The sequence below is a fragment of the Trachurus japonicus genome, chromosome 3 (assembly GCF_045865225.1).
Source record: "Trachurus japonicus isolate A0001 chromosome 3, Traja_1.0".
Taxonomy (NCBI): Eukaryota; Metazoa; Chordata; class Actinopteri; order Carangiformes; family Carangidae; genus Trachurus; species Trachurus japonicus.
This window is the reverse complement of record NC_140909.1, coordinates 34,667,126-34,681,107: the sequence shown is the minus strand read 5'-3', so window position 1 is coordinate 34,681,107 and position 13,982 is coordinate 34,667,126.

Genomic DNA, 13,982 nt, shown 5'->3' with positions numbered 1-13,982 from the left:
CCATCTGTCAAGCTGGATAGACGGATCGTACCAGACAGGAAGTTGGGCACAGAAAAGGCGAGAGAATCCGGTCAATTTTCAAAATAAAATGACGATTACCGGTAATGAAGTTGTTGCTAGTCCGTCTATAAATATTTGTCAGTTGCGTCTGCACACGACACACACACACACACACACACACACACACACACATATACAGCTAGAGACAGACCTGTGTGTGTGGAAAACCGAGTACAGACGAGTGGTCGATGTTTTACCGGCGGGGAGAGAGATAAGCGCAGCGCCCGCTCCGGGCTGAGAACTCTTTAATCGCAGCTACATTGTTGCGAGTTGGCTCCGGCAGAAGCTCTGCGCCGTGCACACTGTTTCAGCTGCCTATTTTGTCATAGTTTATCAACGTTTTTTCGTCATTCTTCATTAGGATAATGTTAGGCTAAGTTAATTTTGTGGTGGGGACAAAATTGTTCTTGACAAAAAGTGGTGGGGACATGTCCCCAGCGTTCCCAGCGTAAATGACGCCTATGGTCACCTGTAAGCTACTAAACGCTGCTTATGGAGATTTATGATGAATATAAGGACTGTAGAAGAAGAAAAGAAAACACTGCTCTAGATTAATCGTCTGTTAAAACAGTGATTAAACTATTAAAATAACTCTGTATAGTAAAAGCTGTAGCTACTGAAACCCTGAGTGAGGGAGGTGGTCAGATGAACGGCCTGCTGGGTAATTTTACACTGCAGCTTGTTAACCACGCCCCCAGTATCCCTACCTACCTTCTATTATACAAAAGAAAATAAGAAATAAAGGTGTAAAAGTCCAAAAAGATACTTTAATCCCCTCATCAAAAGGATGAAGTGAATATAGATATTGACACCTATTAACAATTCATTTAGCCTAAGACCTAAATAAATTCACAAAATGTATTAATTTATTTTAACCAGTGATATTTATCACATTTATGAATTATTTCATATGGTTCATCACATATTTCAGAATTGACTGTAGAAAATCATATTTACCAAATCCATCAATTCAAGGAGATGAAGTGATAGTGAATAGCAGTTTTAAATGCCTCAGTTCCATTTTATTATTTTTTAATTAGTTTTTTAATGAATTTTATCTTTTTAATTTTTTATAGACTTTTTTTTTATGAATTTCATTATATTTTATCATTTTATCATTACCTAGCTACATGACGGTGAGTGTGTATTGCTTTTGTGGGTATGTGGTGTTTTGTCCTTGGGATGTACCAGTCTCTGTCACTTTGTCACTGTGTAGCCGCTCCACAGAGCGCCAATTATTCACTCTCTTCCACTACTTGGGTACTGTAGTGACTGAAGTCTTCAAAAAGAAAAAGAATTGGATGAGGAAGTATTTATTAAACATTTTTAGTAATAATTTTAACAATAACTTGGTTTGGACAATTACAACACAAATAAAAAAGAGGGGGTTTATTAAATGTTTCCACAGGGGAACTTGGCCCAAAGTGGACTGCCTTACAGAGACCACTTTACAAATTTACATTTCAGGTATATGCAATTTGAAAACTTGCATTGAACTAATGTACCACATAGTTTTACTACATCACCGACAATAGTTAAATACACTACACATATTACTCACAAAGACACAATATCTATTTGTCATTGGATTTATTTTTTAGGAGCTCAATTTTCAGCCGATAGTACTCCTCCTGTAGGCATAGAACTTCTTTCTGCTGTCTGAGGACATCCATTGTCAACTCCAGTCCTCTGTCCTGCAGGGATGGTGTCGGAGCAGCAGGTGCAGCAGTACACCTGCAATGTTGAGGTTCCTCTGATGGCTCCATGCTACCGAAAGGGAAATACATTCAGTTTAATTATTGTTTTGTTTTAATTGATTTAGGTAAGGCAAGGCATCTTTATTTATATAGCGCATTTCATACCAAGGCAAGGCCAAGGCCAACTCAATGTGCTTTACATAAAGACAAAACTTTTCTTTCTTTTTTTAAGAGAAACCAGAATAAAAACAAACACAAAAAACAGAGTTAAAAGCAAGAGCAAATAAAAGAAAATAGATAAAGTTTTAAGTTCTTAAAAAGAGCTCAGCTATAAGCACGTGAAAAGAGAAATGTTTTTAACCTGGATTTAAAAGTGCTTACAGTGATTTCAGTTTAGTAGAATGGGCATGCACAAGAGATATGAGAAATGGCTTATGCAATGAATAAACACTGTTCTTGATATTTTGTTTACCTGTCTGTTGATATGTGAAAACTCATTTGTCCTATGTAGCACTTAAAGCAGAAGTAAGCGATATTTTTGTGTTAATATAAGTCTTAAATAGTTATATCTTCCGACAGCAAGCACTTACATGGAGTGTTTGGTCTGAAACACGGGTCTGTCAGTCACTCTGCTCTGCTCTGAGCCGAGGAGAAAACTTTTCTCGTATCCTACAGTTTTTATAGCCTGATGCATCAGCCGCTTATTTCATTACATTTCATACAGCGTCTGAACCTGAGCCATAGGGATTCGTTTGCTTCCGGGAGGCGGTTGCTTACATTTGCTTCAACTAATCGCTGCTGCTTGGTGGTCACGGTTATACACCGGTTAAGCTCATAGGTTAATCTTGAGCGCTTGAGTTCAACGTCATCGCCTTCACTTACCCGTCTGTTCAAGCGGACGGAGCAAACCGAAACGCATTGCTAGTTTCCTGACTACATGGTTGAGGCAAATGAAATTTGCCGGAACCAGTAGGCGGCGCTAGCCTGGCTACAGTTTTTATCCAATGAGGAGAGAGAACGGCATGAAGGGCTGTGTGTGCAGCCAAGGGATGCGCATGAATGTGGTGACGCAGGGACGAGGACTGTTATGGTGCGTTCAAGGCAACTCGTAACTCGTGTTTTTCCGACCTGTGAAGTCGTACCAGTTCAATCTGGTGCAAGTTCACGGGTCAGAAGTTACGAGTGGCCGTTATAGTGACTTTCACAGGTAAAACAGGTCGGAAAAACACGAGTGGGTTGCCTGGAACGCTACAAAGTCGTAAATTGTGACTTGAAGCTGTAATTTACAGTTTCAAAAGCCTGCCTGGAACGCAGCATTAGCCAAAACGACCGGATCGCTTACTTCTGCTTTAAAATACAAAACAGATTACTATGGTTAGGAGAAAATACCAGAATTAACCTGTAGATGGAGTAGTGTCAAAAGGAGGTTCAACTCTAGGAGCTGAGGAGAATTGACGAGACACACACAACTGAATTGCAAGGAGAGTTAAGTGTATTGACAAAATACATATACTGAAACTTTAAAGTGAATTAATAATAAGTACCAAAATAATTAAACAAAATAAAGGCCTTTGAGGGGAAATTATTTACAGAGGTTCAGTATGGTAAATCATAGTATACTATCAAGAATAATAATTGTTCTCCAGGCAGCTTTAAATTTAGCTGAGGTTATTCAACTCAGTTGGAACACACTCATTCAGATATACTCATTGCACAAACATTTCCCCATACCATATTCACTTAAATACTCAGTGATTAATAAATACCTTAGTAACAGGATTCAAGTATAGCAGTATTGCACCACTTAATGAATTAATTGCTACTAGACAATAAATAATGCTAACAGGCTAAATAGTGGGGGGGAAGTGCTACCACACCACCTAGTTATCAACCAGGCTTGCGGCCTGTGTGTGTCTTAGCTGCCATTTCTCCTTCACACTTCTGGGTAGCTCGCCATCCATGTCAGTTGATTTCCTTTGTCTTCATCTTCATCATCAAGATCAAGCCTGACCAGTGTCCAGTCCAATCCAGCACAAATCTTCAGCAGCAGCATCACATCATCCTAGTCTGGGGCCGTTAACTCGCTGTTTTGGTAGGAAACGGATCCAGGGCGAGAGAGACAGACCTTTCCTTCAAAATAAAAGCCCCAAGCTAATAAAATGCGGTAAAACTCTGTAATTTAAGGAATATAATTTACAAGAAAGTCCCCGAGCCATTAAGTTAACATTTTGCTTTTATTGTATTACAAGTTAATGTTTATTTTATAAGTTTTATGTTGGTGAACACTTTTATTTTGGTGTATTTGGTGATTTCGGTATCCGCTACAGACAGGAACCAGAATGCAGACTAATTCGGAGGTAAGCGACACCAGGCTCTTCGCTTTTCTGAAGAGCCTGGTGATGCGAGGCTAACATCATCCTAGCAGGCAGGTAAACGGCTTCTTCTTTCAATTGGAACGTGAGATGCAAGTTTCCGGCTTTCTCTTCCAGTCACTGACTTCCAGCTGTCGCAGTAAAGCTCCGACTTTCAGCTCCAGTCCTCCCGTGTCTGTATCTCTGCTCTTGAGTAGCGAATGTGTGAGTAGCGAAGTGCCGCGAGTAGAGGACAGCTGCCTTGCTGGCGTGCTCTGTGAGCTGATTGGCTCAGCTGACCTGACCAGCTCCTGTGCTGGTGGGCCAACCATGAGTTGTCAGGAGTTCTTTTTACCGGCGTCACACCTACCTTTGTTGCATTTCAATGGCCTGCATCATTTAAGAGTCAATGCCTTTCCTCAGCCCGGTGATACTAACTTCTGACTGCCCCAGTATATCAAACACCACTTCTGCAACCTGGGACAGCTGCCCAGCAGGTGGTCCACCCCCTAAAAAGAGATCCAGTAACCAATAGGCTATTTACACAATTTAAATTAACTTTGCAGCACACAAACGTTAATCTTCACGCACAAGTGAGCAATATACCACTTACTTAAACCTGCTGGCAATCTCCTCTTTTGCTTTTGACTGCAACACATACCACCGCTCCTCACTTGTCCGCACAACCAGCGGAAAGGAGGCATTTATCTGTTGTGCTATAGTTTCCCATGCTCGCTCCTTGGCTTGTACTGTGACACTGGGGCCAAATTTACCTCTCAAAACACTTTTATTCATTGACCAATTGAGCCAAACCAGCTGTTCACTGGTTTGTGGTCAATTTGAAAGCCAACCAACACTGCTTCTTAACCTCGTAAAGGACAATTCCAGGCGAATTCAACTCGGGGGTGTATTTTCATATCATTTTAGGTCTAAAACAGGGGATTTCAAAGTGTGAGAGAGTGGGCCCCCCTTAATGAAAAATAAGCAGCTGTGCGCCCCCCGTTTTTCGAACCAGAACAGTTCCACAGCCGACGTACTAGTGCTACATTCAGCCGAGGCCAGCTGAGCTCCGCTCTCCCTGCAACACAGTCTCTCTGATCACTTGCATTGGGGCACCTTGGGCGTCAGTGCACAACGCGAAAGGGCCCTGACCAAGCGTCAGTTTATGACGCGTCGGGAGACTGTGTGTGTTGCTCCCTGACACATCAGTCGAGCATAATCGCAGTCTGTGTGTTACAAGATCGTGTTTTATCATATCGCAGTATAATAATAATATATATAACATATATATAATTGCAAACTATAGGCTACTGCAAAAACATTAATCATTTAGCCCTATGTGCAAGTGACATGTAACTCATCTTTTGTTTGAATGTTTTCAGTTTTTCTTTTTCTCATGTCGCGTCCCCCCTCAAACTCTCTGGCGCCCCCCAAGGGAGGCGCGCCTCACACTTTGAAAACCCCTGGTCTAAAAGAAGGAATCTGAAGATTTTCAGTTTAATCGCTCCTGTTTTGTGATAGTTGTGTCTGTCCCTGCATCGCCACGGCAGCAAAGAATGGGAGTGGATGTAAGTTCCGCTGCTTAGGCTGTTTACATCCCTCAAAGCCACAATTTTTTTCCACAGACAGCGTCAGATGGCGACTCAAACATGCACCGAGAAGTTTATTTACTTCAAGCAAGCAGACATGTTTGTAAAACTAGATCTAATTCAAAGTCTCCCAGAGTCTTGCGCGAGACCCAGTTGCCGTGCTCGGTGTGTTCACATGCAGTAGGAAAAGCTCCCGTTTGTGTCATAAACACAGGAGTATCAACTCTTTACTTGCTTCAAGTAAATGATTGGTCTTTTTCGCTTTTTTTTTTCGCCCGTCCCATTGACTTCAATGCAAAATTTTGCGCAGTTTTTTGCGACTTACGTCACGAAAAATTCGTACACTGTCCGATCCCAATCAGGACGCACGTTTTGATATATAATTTCTAGTAGCGAATCGAAAAAGCGTCCAGAAGATGAAGGAGAATAATAAGAAGAAAAAATCCACACAATAACAGTAGTGCCTGGTGCGATGGCCCGTGGCCCTAATTAGAGCAAATAACGTACTCTTGAAAAAACAACAACTGAAACAACAATTAGAACAAGAGCAGAGTAAAAAGAAAGTGCAACAAATGCAACTATTCACATTGCCAAAAATGTCAATGTGCAAGAACTTTGATGTGCAAGTAAACAAAACATCAAACAACAATCACAATTAGAGAAAATAATGTACTCTTGAAAACAACAACAGCAATTATAACAAACAGCAAGCAACAAACAGAGTGAAAAAGTGCAACAAATGCAACTATTTAGAATGGGTTATAACAGGGTGGGAGGGATGGCTTGCCAGCAGCGGGCTCATTTTTGAAGTCCCATGCCATGATACTCGAGGAAGCAGTTTCTGTCAGGAACAAGGCAAAGTGACACATTGCACCTTGAGCAGTACATGGGTGTCTTCATGTCCCTGATTTTGTAGCCTGGCATCTGCTTGACCTTCACCTTCTCCTTGGCTGCACAGACCACACACTTCCTGCGGTCCTGAGTGCCAGTGCTCCCTCTGAACACAGGCATGCAGGTGTTGGTGAGGCTCGGGCGGGGGCCGGCTTCAGCAACCAAAGCTTTAGCCTGCTCAACCATCTCCCTCATCAGAACTTCTCTGAATTGTTTGTGGGACATGGGGGTCTGGTTGTGACTGCTGGCCACAGCCTTTGTGCAGGATGTAGCTGTTGACAACAGCAATGTCGATGAAATGATAAAAAAAAAAACGTCTTGTACCACCGCATTGTCTTGCCATGCACCGAGTAGTAGTGTATGAGGGCGTCTGAGAGATCCACCCCACCCATGTTGATGTTGTTGTCCCTGCACGCATCAGGCACATCCACAGGAGCCCTGTGCCAGTGTCCATCTGGCCTCTTCATCCTCCTCAGTACAGTGGCTCTGCTGTACGCCTTGTGAAAGGTGCTGCAGAGATTGACCACTTTAGTGTCCATCCTAGGGCTGCCCCCGACCAAAGATTTTGTTGGTCGACCAGTAGTCGTCTCTTATGGCGATTAGTCGACTAATCAACCCCCCACCTTGAGGGGAAAAAAAAAAAAAAAAAATTAAATTTTTTTTTGCCCACGGTCAGGTTGAGAATTAATTAATTAATGCTCGTGACTCCGGCCGTGTTGGGTCCGAGATTCAACAACAAGCCGGTCGGGTTTCACCGTTATTACCGGCAGAATGCCCGTTTATCACCAGTAAACACAGTAGATGAGGAGGGTTAAAAGTTACTGAGCTCAGGTTGTGTGACGGGGGTGCGGGGGTGGGGGTCCGCGGCATGGAGCGGTGCGGGCACAGACATATGTCTATGGGTGCGGGTCTCTGACTGCAGCGGGGACTATCATGGATCCGCTCCGTGACACTGAGACTGACCGCCGGTGAGCGCTGTGGGACGGGACCGGGGCTCAGACAGCACCCGCTAATGGTGACAGCGGTGATACGAGAGAGACTGCCGTGCAGGCGCGTAGGCAGGAGTGGGCCTGGCCGGGCCAGTGCCGCCCACATGAATCACTGGCCCGCCCATCCACGTTTGAGGAATTAAAAAAAAAAAAAATTTTTTGAAAGAGACCAATTATGCTCATCAGGGAATTTTAAGTCGACTTATTCTGCAGTATATATCCTATATATGTTTCTTTCTTTCTTTCTAAAAAAAAAAAAAAGATATTGGACCCCAGAGCACTACTCGCGTCTCGCCGTCGTTGCCATGGTAACAGTTACGCGCGAGACGTGCAGCGAGCGGGGCAAAAAGCCTAGCAACCATGGTCAGTTAGCCAGCGGACTTTTGACTCCAGTCGACGGCTAGGAAAATGATGAAACAAAGTACTTCAGTGTCATATTTTAAACGACCCAGACTCGAAGAAGATGACACACCACTGCCTCCAACATCAGAGCCCACAGAGCCCGGTTTTACAGACTCTACCTGCAATACGGTTAGCCCACCAAGCCCGGTCGCCTGCTCCCCACCACCAGCGCTCTCTCCCGGCCAGCCTGACGTGGCTTTGCCTACTGATTTATCAGCTATTGAGGAACCACCTTCACAGCCACAACTGAAGGAATTTCCCTGCACAGTTAAGGAAAATTCTCATCCAAGTGGTATGGAGAGTTTTCTTGGTTGGAATACAGTGTAAAAACGAACGCGATTTTTGGACAGCACATTTTGCCGGCCCATTTGTCAGAGAAGGGTTTGTAGACTGGAAACATCTGCGTCAGGCATGCGAGAAGCACCAGAGGAGCAAGCCTCACTCCCTTTCACTTGAGAAATTTCAAAGCTACTGGGCTAATCAAAGTTCAGGCCGGGGAAATGTGCTAAACCAAATTAACCGTGATGCCATGGACTATTTGTTCATTGAGAGGAATCGAGACCATCTAAAAGTCGTTTGGGATATTGTACTGCTTTGTGCCAAGCAGGACATCCCCCTAAGAGGTCACAGGGAGGATGCGGATGTGCTTAATAAAGGAAACTTCCTTGAGCTGTTCAAGTTCATGTGCAAATATGACCCACAGATCCAAAGTCGTTTGGAGCAGCTGCCCAGAAATGGAACTTTGATGAGCCCCGATGTTCAAAATGAGCTGCTCGAGTCAGCTGCTTCTTTGTTGTTGCGCAAGATCAAAGCAGAAATACGTGAACCGGGCACCTATTACGCCCTCATGGCCGACGAATACAAGGATGAGTCAAAACGTGAACTTGTAGCTGTTTGTGTGAGATAGATTAACGGAGGAAAAATAAAAGAACGGGCAATTGGATTTGTGGACACAAATGACATGAGCGCAGTTGCTATTGCAGAGAAAATACTGCAGGTGATTGAACCACTACAACTTGACCCATCTCTGTGTGTTGGCTTCAGTTTCGACGGGGCCTCCTTTATGTCAGGAAACAAGGGAGCTGTGCATGTTATTTTAAAACAAACGTTTCCTCAGGCTGTGTATGTCCACTGTAATTCTCACAGACTGAATTTGGTGCTATGTGCAGCATCAAAGGTGTCCGGACATGTCAACGCATTTTTTGATACAGTGAACAATATACATAGTTTCATGACAGGCAGCAGCAGACACGCTCGGTTCGTTGAGGTGCAGAAGGAGCTCCATCCTGACCACCAGTGCCTGGAACTCCAGCGCTCCGTGGACACGCGCTGGAGTTCCAGGTCTGGGGCAGTAAGCAAAATTTTAAGTCTGCTGGACGTCATATTGGAAGTCCTAGCAGAATACAGTGAAGGCAGCGGCAGCAGCGGCCAAACGCAGGCCGAGGCGAGGTCCCTGCTCCTGCAAATACAAACAAAAAAGTTTTTATTCCTCCTCGTCACGTTCGGGAAATTATTTCAGACGAGTGACTTCGCTACAAGGGGATTACAAAGCCCGACACTTTGTGTCACTGAATGCATCGACCTCATTGAGGGACTAAAAGAGAACTTTGCTCAATTCAGAAACGATTCAAAATGTGGGTATGAAGCGGTGATGAAGCTAACTGGAGAGTTGTTGAGCAAATACGACATCACGAGCTGGGACATAACTGCTGGGAACAGAAAAAGGAGACTTCCTGCGAGGCTCAAGGAATCTGTGGTCACGACAAGCCTGGGAAAAGCAACGAGTGTCAAAAATGATGATGACCTGCGACACCTCTGGAACGATATCCTAGACAGAGAACTGACAGAGTTGAACACTCGTTTCCAAGAGGACCAGTATGGGATCATGAGGACAGCAGCCACGTTTCTCCCACATTAAACAGCAGAAGCTGGGCTACAACGTGTAAAAACCATGTTTATATGACCCAAACACTACTCAAACAACTAAACATCAAACTTCATGAAGCACCTCTGTGTGGACCCAGTTGCCACATTTCTGGCTCGTATACTACTGTACATTATGCAAAACACATCAGCTACCGCTCTGTGACAGTTCCCCCTGCCACCGGGGACACACCACACCAGCACCCCACACCACCATCCATTTTACATGCCACATGTTAGCCAGGTAGCACACTACTGCACACTACTACCTCGCCGGTTCAGGAAGTGGTTTGAGTAATTGGCGCGGTCTTTGAACACATTTAAACCGCAATGGATCCGCTCACACTTTGTGGGTTACTGTTGGCAATTTTTTGGATTTTGAGAGTATTTTGTTGGATTTGTTGGACTGCTGCTTATTCGGATGGAGCCTGTGCGCAAGAGGAAGTTTTCTCCTGTGTGGGAACATTTTGATCAGATCGCTCCCAATAAGGTAAGTACACTTTTGTAACGTTATTATGTTTTTTGTTTTTGCATGTGTATTATGCAATATAGTCATAATAATAATAAAAATCTCACTGTCTTTTCTCATAATCCAAGGTGAAGTGTTTGTTGTGTGCAAAGGAGCTTGAATACAACAACACTTCATCCATGCTCCGTCATTTTCGTGCTTTGCATGAGAATAATGGTGGGGGCAATGTGGCTGGGCCCAGCCCAGGTGAGTAACTGCAATATGTTCATTGAAGGAACATACTTTTCATGACATATTTCCTAATCACCTGTAATAAAGTTAACACAAGTAGTAGTAGGCCTACTGTTTTTAAGAAAAACTCACTCTTTCTCTTCCAGTGACCAGAAAGAAGGAGCTGGATGAGGCCTTGGTGACAATGATTGTCAAAGACACCCAGCCATTCAGCATCGTGGAGGACACAGGATTCAAGGAGTTTGTGGCAAAGCTGGATCCTACCTACGTCCTCCCAACAAGAAAGGTGTGTTTGGTGACAGGGATGAAGCATAAGAACACTATGTGACACAGTGGTTCATTTTTTCTTCTTTTATCCTTTTTCTTCCTTTTCTTTAGGCTGTAAAGGCAATGGTTGCTGAGAGATACCGCAGTGAGAAGGCCAAAGCTGCGGTGCACAATATTTCAGCAGTCACTTTGACTGCCGATGAACATGGACGCATATCTGGCTGTGACGTGTCATTACATTGATAAAGATACCTCTCTGCAGTCAGCTTTACTGGGTGCAGTACATTTTCCATTGTCACACACAGCTGAAAATTTGGCACGTGTGATGTCATCCCTCATGGAGGAATGGGAAATAACTTCCAAAACAACCTGCCTGGTAACTGATGGAACAGCTAACATGATTGCATGTGGTAGGGACCTGCGGTTCCGACATTCCATTTGCATTGCTCATGTATTCAATCTGATTGTGAAAAAGGCTCTTGATCAGAACCCTGTCCTGGTTGCAATTCGTACCAAGGCAAGAAGGCTGGTGGGATACTTCAGGAGCAGCACAACTGCAAAGGTTATTTTCACATCTGTTAATGTATTCTTTGTTTTTATATTTCTGCATGTCACAATAACTTTATTTTTTGTCTTTAAAGGAGAAACTTGCTGTGGTTCAGGAGCAGATGGGCAGACCCAAAATGAAACTGCTTCAGGAGGTCGAAACAAGGTGGAATAGTACGTTCCACATGCTCAAGCGACTGGTGGAGCTCAGGGAGCCTGTGGCTGCAGCCTTGGCAGGTCTCCAAACTGATATCCCTGGGCTAACCTGTGATGAATTTCAGAATGTTACCGCATGCCTGTCCATCTTCTCACCCTTTCATGAAGCTACCGTTGAATTGTCACAAGAGAAAATGGTATCTGGGTCCAAAGTTATACCATTACTAAAAATGGTTGACCAAATGCTTCAAGATGAAGCCAGACAGGCCTCAATTCCACTGGCGAGGGAGCTCTGTGACCACCTCATCAGGCTCCTCAGGGAACGGCTCCACAACATTCAAAGCATGAGCATCATGTCCCTGGCCACCCTGCTGGATCCCCGCTTTAAGGAGCTTTCTTTCTTGAGCCCAACAAAGGCCAGCGAAGCGGTGAAACGTTTGATGGCAGAATGCACTGCTGTTATAAGGTCTTCATCATCCCCAGCTGCAACATCCTCACATGATCCTGGAACTGAAAGACCAGGTAATAATATTTCCTTTGGTTTAAGGTCAGTCTTAATTAATTATGAGTCTAACACAATGTGTTTATGCTCCTCAGGAAACAGACTGTGGCAGAACCTTGATGCCACAGTGCAGGAGACACAGCGCAGCCACAATGTGGTTGCAGATGCTACAGTGGAGGTACAGAGGTACCTGGTGGAACCCAACATTCCGAGGAAGAGGCAACGCCTAATTTATCCAAACCTCTACAAGCTTGCTATTGATTTCCTCTGCACCCCTGCCTCATCTGTACCCTGCGAAAGGGTGTTCTCCAAAGCAGGAGAAATTGAAAAAAAAAAGAAGGAATCGCCTTAAACCAAGCACAGTTGAACAAATCTTGTTCTTAAATAAAAAATGGATAAACCCCTGAAGTTGCACAAGCACTTTCATTGCCCTCTTCATGTTTACAAGCACTTCCACTGCCCCTTACTTTGTTAAAACACTGAAACAAACAGAATAGAAATGTGTGAAATGAGTGAATATATGAAATACATGAAATGCATTTATTAGGATCAATTTTTGTCTTTTACTTGTAGTCATTCCTATGGCTTCACTGTTACAAGGGGGGGTTGAGTGCACATGAGGCCTCGAGAAATGAACCTTTTTGTGAACCATTTAGCTGTGAGGCTTCAGGGCTTCAAGAAGCTTCATCTAGTGATGGTGGTATGACACTGAAGCGTCGATACGTGCTTCAAACCCGCAACCACTGGAGCAGAAGAAATCACGTGACATAAGACGTCCGAAGCAGTAACTGCTTCGGTCCCGTTCGCTCCCTGAATGAATCACCTGACTGGTTTGAGTGGTCCAATCAGCTGCTTCACTGACGAACCAGTGACCGGATGAGTCAGTTTTGAATTTCAGCGCCATAAACACTCTCGTTGATCTTGTGCTCTGTATTTTTTAGTTTGCTACTGTCATGATGTAGTGTCATGCACTTGGTTTTATCTCATACTGTTGATAATATGTTCTGTATTTTTAGATTAGCCGCCTATGGGCTGGTGTTGAAAATTAGCACTTGTGCTAAACACACTCAAGCAAAGCATCTGGTCTGTCCACTGGAACAGTCTTAATGTATTTGTGATGTCCATATCAAATAAATAAACATAACATAACATATAACGGCCGTAAACATTGTAGCATTTGTGGGTTGTAGTAGGAGTTGTGTTTTTGCTGTCGAGTTGTTGGTATTGCGTTGTTGTTGTTGAAGTGAGTCACTATGGAGCCAGTGAGGAAGAGAGGTCGCTCTGATATGTGGCAACACTTCGATAAGGTACGTAATAAAGGTAAAGTTACATACAGTAGCCTATACATCTGTACCAGTAGAGTAAGTTACTAGCCTATAGTAAGGTCTGTCGCAATTATATTTTAAGCATTGCAGTAAACGTATGATTAGTGTTGCCATTAGGCTATAGCAGTTTTAGACTGACATTGCATTTTTATTTACATTTATCTGCAGGTCCGGTGCTTGGTGTGTGACGCTGAGCTGAAGTATCATGGGAATACTTCCTCTATGATTAGGCACTTCACTGCCAAACATGGAGCAGCCGAAAACCAGGGGAACACAAATCAAGGTAGGCTTTTATGTATTATAATATTATTAACTATACCAAAACAAAAATTGCTTAGTTTAAATGCAATGAGTTATAAACGCTGTTTTTTCCATTATTAATTTTCTTTTTATTTCTTTATGTCTCAATTCATTTGTTTTAGTGGACCGAAAGCGGGAGCTAGATCAGGCTCTGGTGAATATGGTTGTGAAAGACTCGCAGCCTTTTTCTATCGTTGATGACAGTGGGTTCAAGGAGTTTGTGGGATTGCTTGATCCCACTTACAAACTCCCATCAAGGCAGGTTCTGAAGAACATGGTGGTTC